Genomic DNA, 7,558 nt, shown 5'->3' on the forward strand with positions numbered 1-7,558 from the left:
TGAGGAGGGCACCTGTTAGGATGAGCAGTGGGTGTTGTATGGAAACCAATTTCACAATAAATTTCATATTAAAAAATAGAATAAAAAAAAGAATGAGTAAAGAAAGGTGGATTGAGGGATAGAGGGAAGGGAGGGAGAAGGGAATTGAGAGAAAGAGGGAGGAAAAAAAAGAAAGGAGAGGTGGAAAGAGGGAGGGGGAAAAAAGAAAAACCAAATGGGGATATAGATACAGGTATAGACCTAGACACAGACACTGACAGATATAAATATAGATGTGTGCTTATGAACTGATATTAAAACTTAAAGGGACCTTTTCTGATGACTTGGAGGAAGAGATTACCTTTAAAAACAGAAAAAGAACAGGTTGTCATAACAGAAAATGACTTCAGATGATGGCAAATACACCGAAAGGATCTGGCCAAAACAGAAATGACTACAAAGCAACACACATTTCAAGATCAACTGAAAAATTTTATTGGACGACACAAAGCACAGTGTACTGTGCAGCATTCTGTTACTGCAGAAATAAATGTTACCAGTGATGTAGAGACAAAAACAAATAAATAAACCCTCCAGAATACATATAGGAAATTCAAGATACAAATCAATGAGTGAGGAGCTGTTCAACGGGAGGTCAGAAACTGACTTTCTAATAAAAGGTATGAGTAATTTTGAGGATTGAACCAAAATATTAGAAACAGAAATAATAATCAGAGATATATGGAAGGTAAAATTTTTTTCATGTTTGTTTATTTTTGAGAGAGAGAGACAAAGCAAGAGTGGGGGAGGGGCAGAGAGAGAGGGGGACACAGAATCCAAAGCAGGGTCCAGGCTCTGAGCTGTCAGCACAGAGCCTGATACAGGGCTCGAACTCATGAACCATGAGATCATGACCTGAGCTGAAGTCAGATGCTTAACCCACTTAGCCACCCAGGCACCCCTAGGAGATAATTTTTCTGTGCTAAATAATGAATTGAAAGAACTTACATCAAACAAATAAATAAAAAATAAATTCCCACGTTTGGTTTAGCAATAGCTTAACATCCTACCAATGTTTCTGAATTCTGAAAATAAGAAACTCACACATGTCAAGGAAGTAAAAAAGTGACTTTTAAATTAGGTTTACCTTAGATCCTAATTCCAAACCAAACAAAAAAACAGAAAACAATGGAGAAATACCTACAGAGTTTTAAAAAGGAAATTTCATGATACATTTATAAACCCGGAACTCTAACATTTACAAGTGAAAGCAATTGAAAGAAAATTGTAGAGATACCTCAACAAATCAATATATCACTCGTATCAGAATTAGAAACTCAAGAATTGGGAAGTTATAAACTAAGATGTAATTGTGCTGGGCATTGAAACCCCTGAAATATAAGGGGAACAAGTGATCTTACTATGAGTTCATCTTTTTGAAATTGTTAGGTTCTTGGTCTCAAGCAGAATCTTTGAGAGAAGGAGCCTAGACATTTGTGTTTTTGTTTTTTTTTTTTTTTAATTTTTTTTTTCAACGTTTATTTATTTTTGGGACAGAGAGAGACAGAGCATGAACGGGGGAGGGGCAGAGAGAGAGGGAGACACAGAATCGGAAACAGGCTCCAGGCTCTGAGCCATCAGCCCAGAGCCTGACGCGGGGCTCGAACTCACGGACCGCAAGATCGTGACCTGGCTGAAGTCGGACGCTTAACCGACTGCGCCACCCAGGCGCCCCCATTTGTGTTTTTTAAGAGCTTCACAAAGGATTGTTATATACTGGCAAGTTTGAGAATCCTTGTAATAAATGGACAATATCTTTGCTTGAATTTAACTTCTTGATCAATAGTAAAGTTGTGTTTGTATATATTCATTAGCTATTTTCATTTCTTCTTTAATGAATTATCTGTGTCTTTGACAATGTTTCTCTCAATATGTCAATATTTTTTCTTACCAGTTTGCAATCTTTTTATTGTATATTAAGAACATTAGGCATTTGCCATAAATGCTGCAAATGTTTTTCACAGTTTATCATTGCCTTTGAACTTTGTTTAAAAGTCTGTCTGGCCATTCATAATCATAATCATGGATTTTAACTATTCTAGATTCCCTGGGTCTATATAATATTTTAAATTCTTACATGTCTTTTCTGAGTATCTGGCATTAATACATCTAGAAAGGCAAATAAGGAAAATATGCACTTCTATAGGACAACCATAGTACTATACATAGGGGAAATGCACTATGTGGTATAGACTTTGAGAAGTAATTGGAACACTGGGGAAATCTCTGCACCCATTTGGCTTTTTAAGTCCATTCCATGTTGAGGAAACATACCAAACCCTAATTTGGACATGGAAAGGAGAAAAGGTAACCACTTTTCAGGCTGTGATTTCACACAGCTCACCCAATTTTGATTAAGAACAGTTGTCTAACTCCTCAGAGGAGGACCCAGGGGTCTTTTCCTCTTTGGTTTTTTCCTTTGTTTGCATGTTTAGAAAAACCTTTCCCTCCCAATGGTATTTTTTTAATTGACCTATATTTCTTATAGCTTTATGGCTTCATTGTTTACCCTTAACTTATAAATTCAAACTTGTATTAGTATTTAATTATCTTTCCCGTTTTCAGATGACAATATGAAAGCTCAGAAATGATTTTTATAAACTTGGCTCAAGAGCAGGTCTTCTGATTCTAAATCAGTTAATTTGCAGCCACCCTAGGATGTGAACTTGATTTTCACCCATTATAGGCTTGTACTACTCCTGCCATCATAGGAACTGGGTTAAAGAGTATGACCTGGAATGGGTCAAAGACACAGGTGGAATCATGCCTGGCTCATCAACCCCCTACCCTAGCCAGTGTGAAAACAGTGATGAGAGAGATGCTTCAACACTGCACAAGGCAGTGGGTTGTCCTTGGTCCTTGGGACCAAGTGGGAGCCACCATTGTGTGTGTTCAAATCTTAGCTGTAAGAAGAGCCTTTTCCAGGAGGTACCTGTGGATCCTTCTAATATTTTTCACCCAATTATCTTTCTACATATCTTTTCAAGAAACTATAGGACTAGTGCTTTTTCAGAGATAAAAACAGAATTGCTTCTTTATACAGAAGGTACTCAAATCAATCTGTCTCAGTGGTATGAGTTGAACATTTTATTCCAGGGTTTGTTTTAGTCTATTAAATGAAAAATAATGACTGTGATCTTTCAGAAATATGCTTGGTTCAGCTTGGGTAATTATTGAGAAATATTATAACATGAGAGAAAAATAGGCCAGATAGTGTCTGAGTTTACCTCTACCTTTCCAACATCTCTTCACGACTCCAACTCTGAACCAGAGGCATCCACAAGTCTTTTTGGGCTGAGGTTAAATATTAAATATGTCAGTTTGTCAATACAGGGATTTACAGAAGGACTGAGGAAGGATTTACGTATGTTGTTTGAAAGGTAGAATTCGAGATTCTAGTCAATAAATCCCTACTTGGCATAGCGGGGTTTTATTGAGAAGGAAGGTGATGCCAATGTAGTCTTAATTAAAATTCAGTTTGGCAATTGTTCTTTCTTCAGAAGAAAGTGAGAAGTAATTAAATTAGATTCTGTTTTATGAATACCCATATTTTTTTACTGATATCTCATTGATAAAATACGTGGTTCTTAAATTATAAACCAACTGCTCACCTTTGCTTTCCCTGTTTTGTTTTGTTTTGTTTTTTTTATGGTAGGGGTAAATTGCAAGCACATTTGTTTTGTTTTTTTTTATGGTAGGGGTAAATTACTAAGCTAATTTGAATTAGTAAAATGTAATTTTGCACACCATGGCGAGTGTGGCATGACTACTTAGATAAGTCAAGCATTCGGCTATATACTTAGAACACAAAATGCACACAACTGCTCTCAAAGAGCTCACAGGTTAAAAGGGACTCTAGTGAGTGACATAATTGCAACATGATGTGATCAATGCTAAACAGAAGCATGTATAAATTATTAATACAGAATAGAGGAGAAAGAGGCCAATCTGCCCATGGGAATTAGGGAAGGCTTACAATATTTGGGTTGAGCCTTAATGAAAGAAAGGAAGTTTACCACATGAACAATGTGTTCAGAAGTAAGTAATATTAAAGGACAGTCAATGGTATGTTTGGAATATAGCAAGAAAATCAGTCCGATTTTGAAATATGGGGAACTTATTTTGGGGGCAGACAGAAAAAGAGACTGCAAAAACTGGATTGAGGCCTAGATCTGAGTCAGCTACTTCTTTTGTAAAGATAGTAAACATTTATGGCTTGGGGGAGACTTACTCACCTCTATCCTTATGGTGTGAAAGCATTTGTAGACAATATGTAAGTGAATGGGCATGGCTGAGTTCCAATAAAACCTCACCTGTATTTGCAGAAAGAGTTGGTGAGCTAGATTTAGCCCACGGGCCATAGTTTGCCAACCCATGGACTAAAATGTGAATGGTATTTTAATGTTATATTATAGATTTGAACCCTATGCTGTGGCCATCTTTAGGCATGGCATGATCCAACTTGTTTCCCAAGAGGCTAACTGTTGTATCATCATGCAGTGTAGTGGGCGTGGAGATGGATGTTAGGACAATGGTCTGGGTGCTGAGGGGGAAAGATGAGAGGAGAGAAGAAGGGCAAGGTGTTTGAAGTGGTTCCAAAGGAAGATGGACAGGGACTGAAGGTAGATTTGGGAGGGAGAGCCTGGAGTTAACTTTACTCTGAAGTCTGCCCCATGTGGTCTTGACAGTAATAAAGAGAAGATGGGATTTTCTACTTATGTATCCCCAGTTATCCTTTTGTCTATTTTGAAGATGAAACAGAAGATAAGCCAAAAAGTTCTGTATCTAAGGTAGGAATTGTCTCGTTTGAGGTCTCAAATCTTAATCTAGTTCTGAAAACCTAAGTTACAAAATTCTTAGAATTTGTCTCAGACCCGGCTACACCCAAATCAGAAAATCAGTTTCTCTGCTGAATGCCTGATAATAATGCTGTTATTTTCTGGAAAACCCTTGGAGATATTAAAATCTAAAATTGTGATTAAGGAATAAAGAAATGATTTGAAAATTCTAATTTTTTAAATTTATGTTCTTGTTTTACATTCTATTCACGGATGTTGAATGTTCCAAATGGTTGTATCTTGACTATGAAATGTCTAGAGTCATTGGAACTTAAAAATAAATCACATCCATGACTCAAAATTGAAATAACCCTATCATAAATTTCTTAGTAATCTGTCTGTCCCTGGGCACCTGGCCTTGTCACCTTGTATTTAAATTCTGTGATTTACTCTTTACCCCTCCTTTGCTCTCACACCCCCAGTTTGACTATAATAGACTCAGAGTCGACTCTTCTAGACAGAACATTATTGCTCACCATTAGTGGTTTGGCTTCATCTCATAGTTGTAGATCAACTCAGAGGTCTCCCAAAGCAGCTTTTAAAAACAGATATTTGACTTTGGTCATTGTTTTTAAAGCATGGGTTATTAGTGAAGCTCATTTGAACACTTTCTACATCCTTGTCATGACTGATTGCTAGCTTTCAGACCTCAGCCTTCCCTTGTTGCTGAGTTCTGTTCTGAGACCAACTTGCTTTGTAGGATTGTTGAGAACCCAAGACTTCTTTGCCTCCTCAAATTATCACCTGGTGACCCTGAGATTCATTCACATTGCTGCAGATGGGTGTGCTTGACTGGCTTGTCTTTAGTTTCTTGTAAAGTACAGGTTATCTCACATCTCCAACATAAGTTACAAACACAAAGAGATAAATGAATACAGGTAGCATTTCTACTCCAAGATCTTCCTTCCATCTGAACACTGTCTGCATGTCAATAAGGAAATTGCAGCTCACGTTTACATGTGTTCTGGTTTCCTAATTGGACTTATAGGCAAGCCAAGTACTTTTTTTCACAGGGACTTTCTTTCAAAATGAAAGATAAGTCAAACACACTCTAGGCTTTTAAAAAATATTTTAATTTGACCCTAAACATTATGTATTAGGAAGACTTTTAGAATGCCATATACTGAAAATATTTTCTAGAGAAAGAGCCTAATGTAATTAAAGCACAATTAGGACTTAAGTAGGTTCCTGTTTTAGTCACAACTAATAATTCTGTGCTATGGCCAATTAAGTAATTTCCTATTATTAAAATAATGAAGTTGGATTAGGTGATTCATGTCCCCATCAACTTTAAAATCATTTTATGGTTTTTTTTGGTTTTTGGTTTTTGGTTTTTTGGTTTTTGGTTTTTGGTTTGTTTGTTTGTTTGTTTGTTTTTTGGTTCAAAATGAGATGCTTGACTATTTGGCACACCTCTTATGACACTATGTCATCTTTTCTCAAGAATGAGCGCTGCTTGGGAATTGGGATGTAGCTTCTGAGCCTGGATTCTGCCTATGTTATATTATTCAGGGACAGAGTTGCTGCTGTCCTCATCTGCAAAGGACAGGATGAGCCCTGATGGCTTCAGGGAACCTTTACTTCCCTTCCTTTACTGGAGCCAGGAAGAGAGCAAAGAAAACCAGGAAGTTCTGGATTGAGCCAGCTACTTCCCTTTGCTTGCTTTCTTCTACCTCATCTGAAAACAAGAGGGATGGATGGAATGGTCTCTTGGGCTTCTTCAAGTTCTGAAGTACAAAGCTAACATATAATTTAATGTCTTTGAATCAGAATGTTTAAGAACTGGAAGAAAATTTAGAGGTCAGATTCTCTGACGTTCAGTGACACACACTGTCTCTGTGAAAACCAGTGAAGCAGAGAGACAATCAGAATGATTTGGGAATATTGGAAAATAACATCTGGTTTTTTAGATCTACAACCCTCATTTCAGTCTGCATATTTAGCTGGCTTGCAATATTTTGTGACAATTTGACTAGATATGGCTATGTTGTGCTATTGTATAGCAGTGACAGGGAATTGTTTTTTCTTAGCAATAATCTAGTCAGGGAACTTGACATTGAGATTTGTTCAGTGTTTTAGGTTGGGACTCCCTAGAAGCAGAGTCAGAGATGTGGTTTCTTGTCAAAGTGATTTATTGAGGATTCCTCTCACTTGAAACTTGCAAGGGTGTGAGAGGATCAGCAGAGGGCAGGGGAAGCAGTGAGGCAAAGATGTGGGCTAAGCTGGCATCTAGCAGCAGTCTCACGCCACCAGGATCTCTGGAAGATACTGGCACCTTCCATTTGTCCTGCCTGGAAGCAACATGGGCTGCCTTTTCCTAGGGATCAGTCAGTCATTGGCTACGGGCCACCCCCCTGTCCCCACCATTGTCTTATTCTTGACCTTAAAGTATTTCATCACTAAAGTGTCTGCCTTATGTTTTTGATAACTTTTTAAGATGATGGCATTTTTCCTTTTTTCCTACTTTTCTAAGAATTTTATCAAGGAGTATTCAAAATTTTATAAAATGCATATATGTATATGATAATTATGTATCTTTTATTCTTTAAGCTGTTCATGGAGATAGTTTTTCTCCCGTTAAACCACCCTTGCACTTCAAAGATAATCCATTCTTAGGTAGAATGTATTATTTTAAAACATATATGGCTGTATTCAGGATGCTCACATTCTGTCTGTTTTTT

Source organism: Lynx rufus, unplaced genomic scaffold, assembly GCF_022079265.1.
Source record: "Lynx rufus isolate CCGP_SWC_20201006 ecotype Redwood Valley unplaced genomic scaffold, mLynRuf1.p SCAF_13, whole genome shotgun sequence".
Lineage (NCBI taxonomy): Eukaryota > Metazoa > Chordata > Mammalia > Carnivora > Felidae > Lynx > Lynx rufus.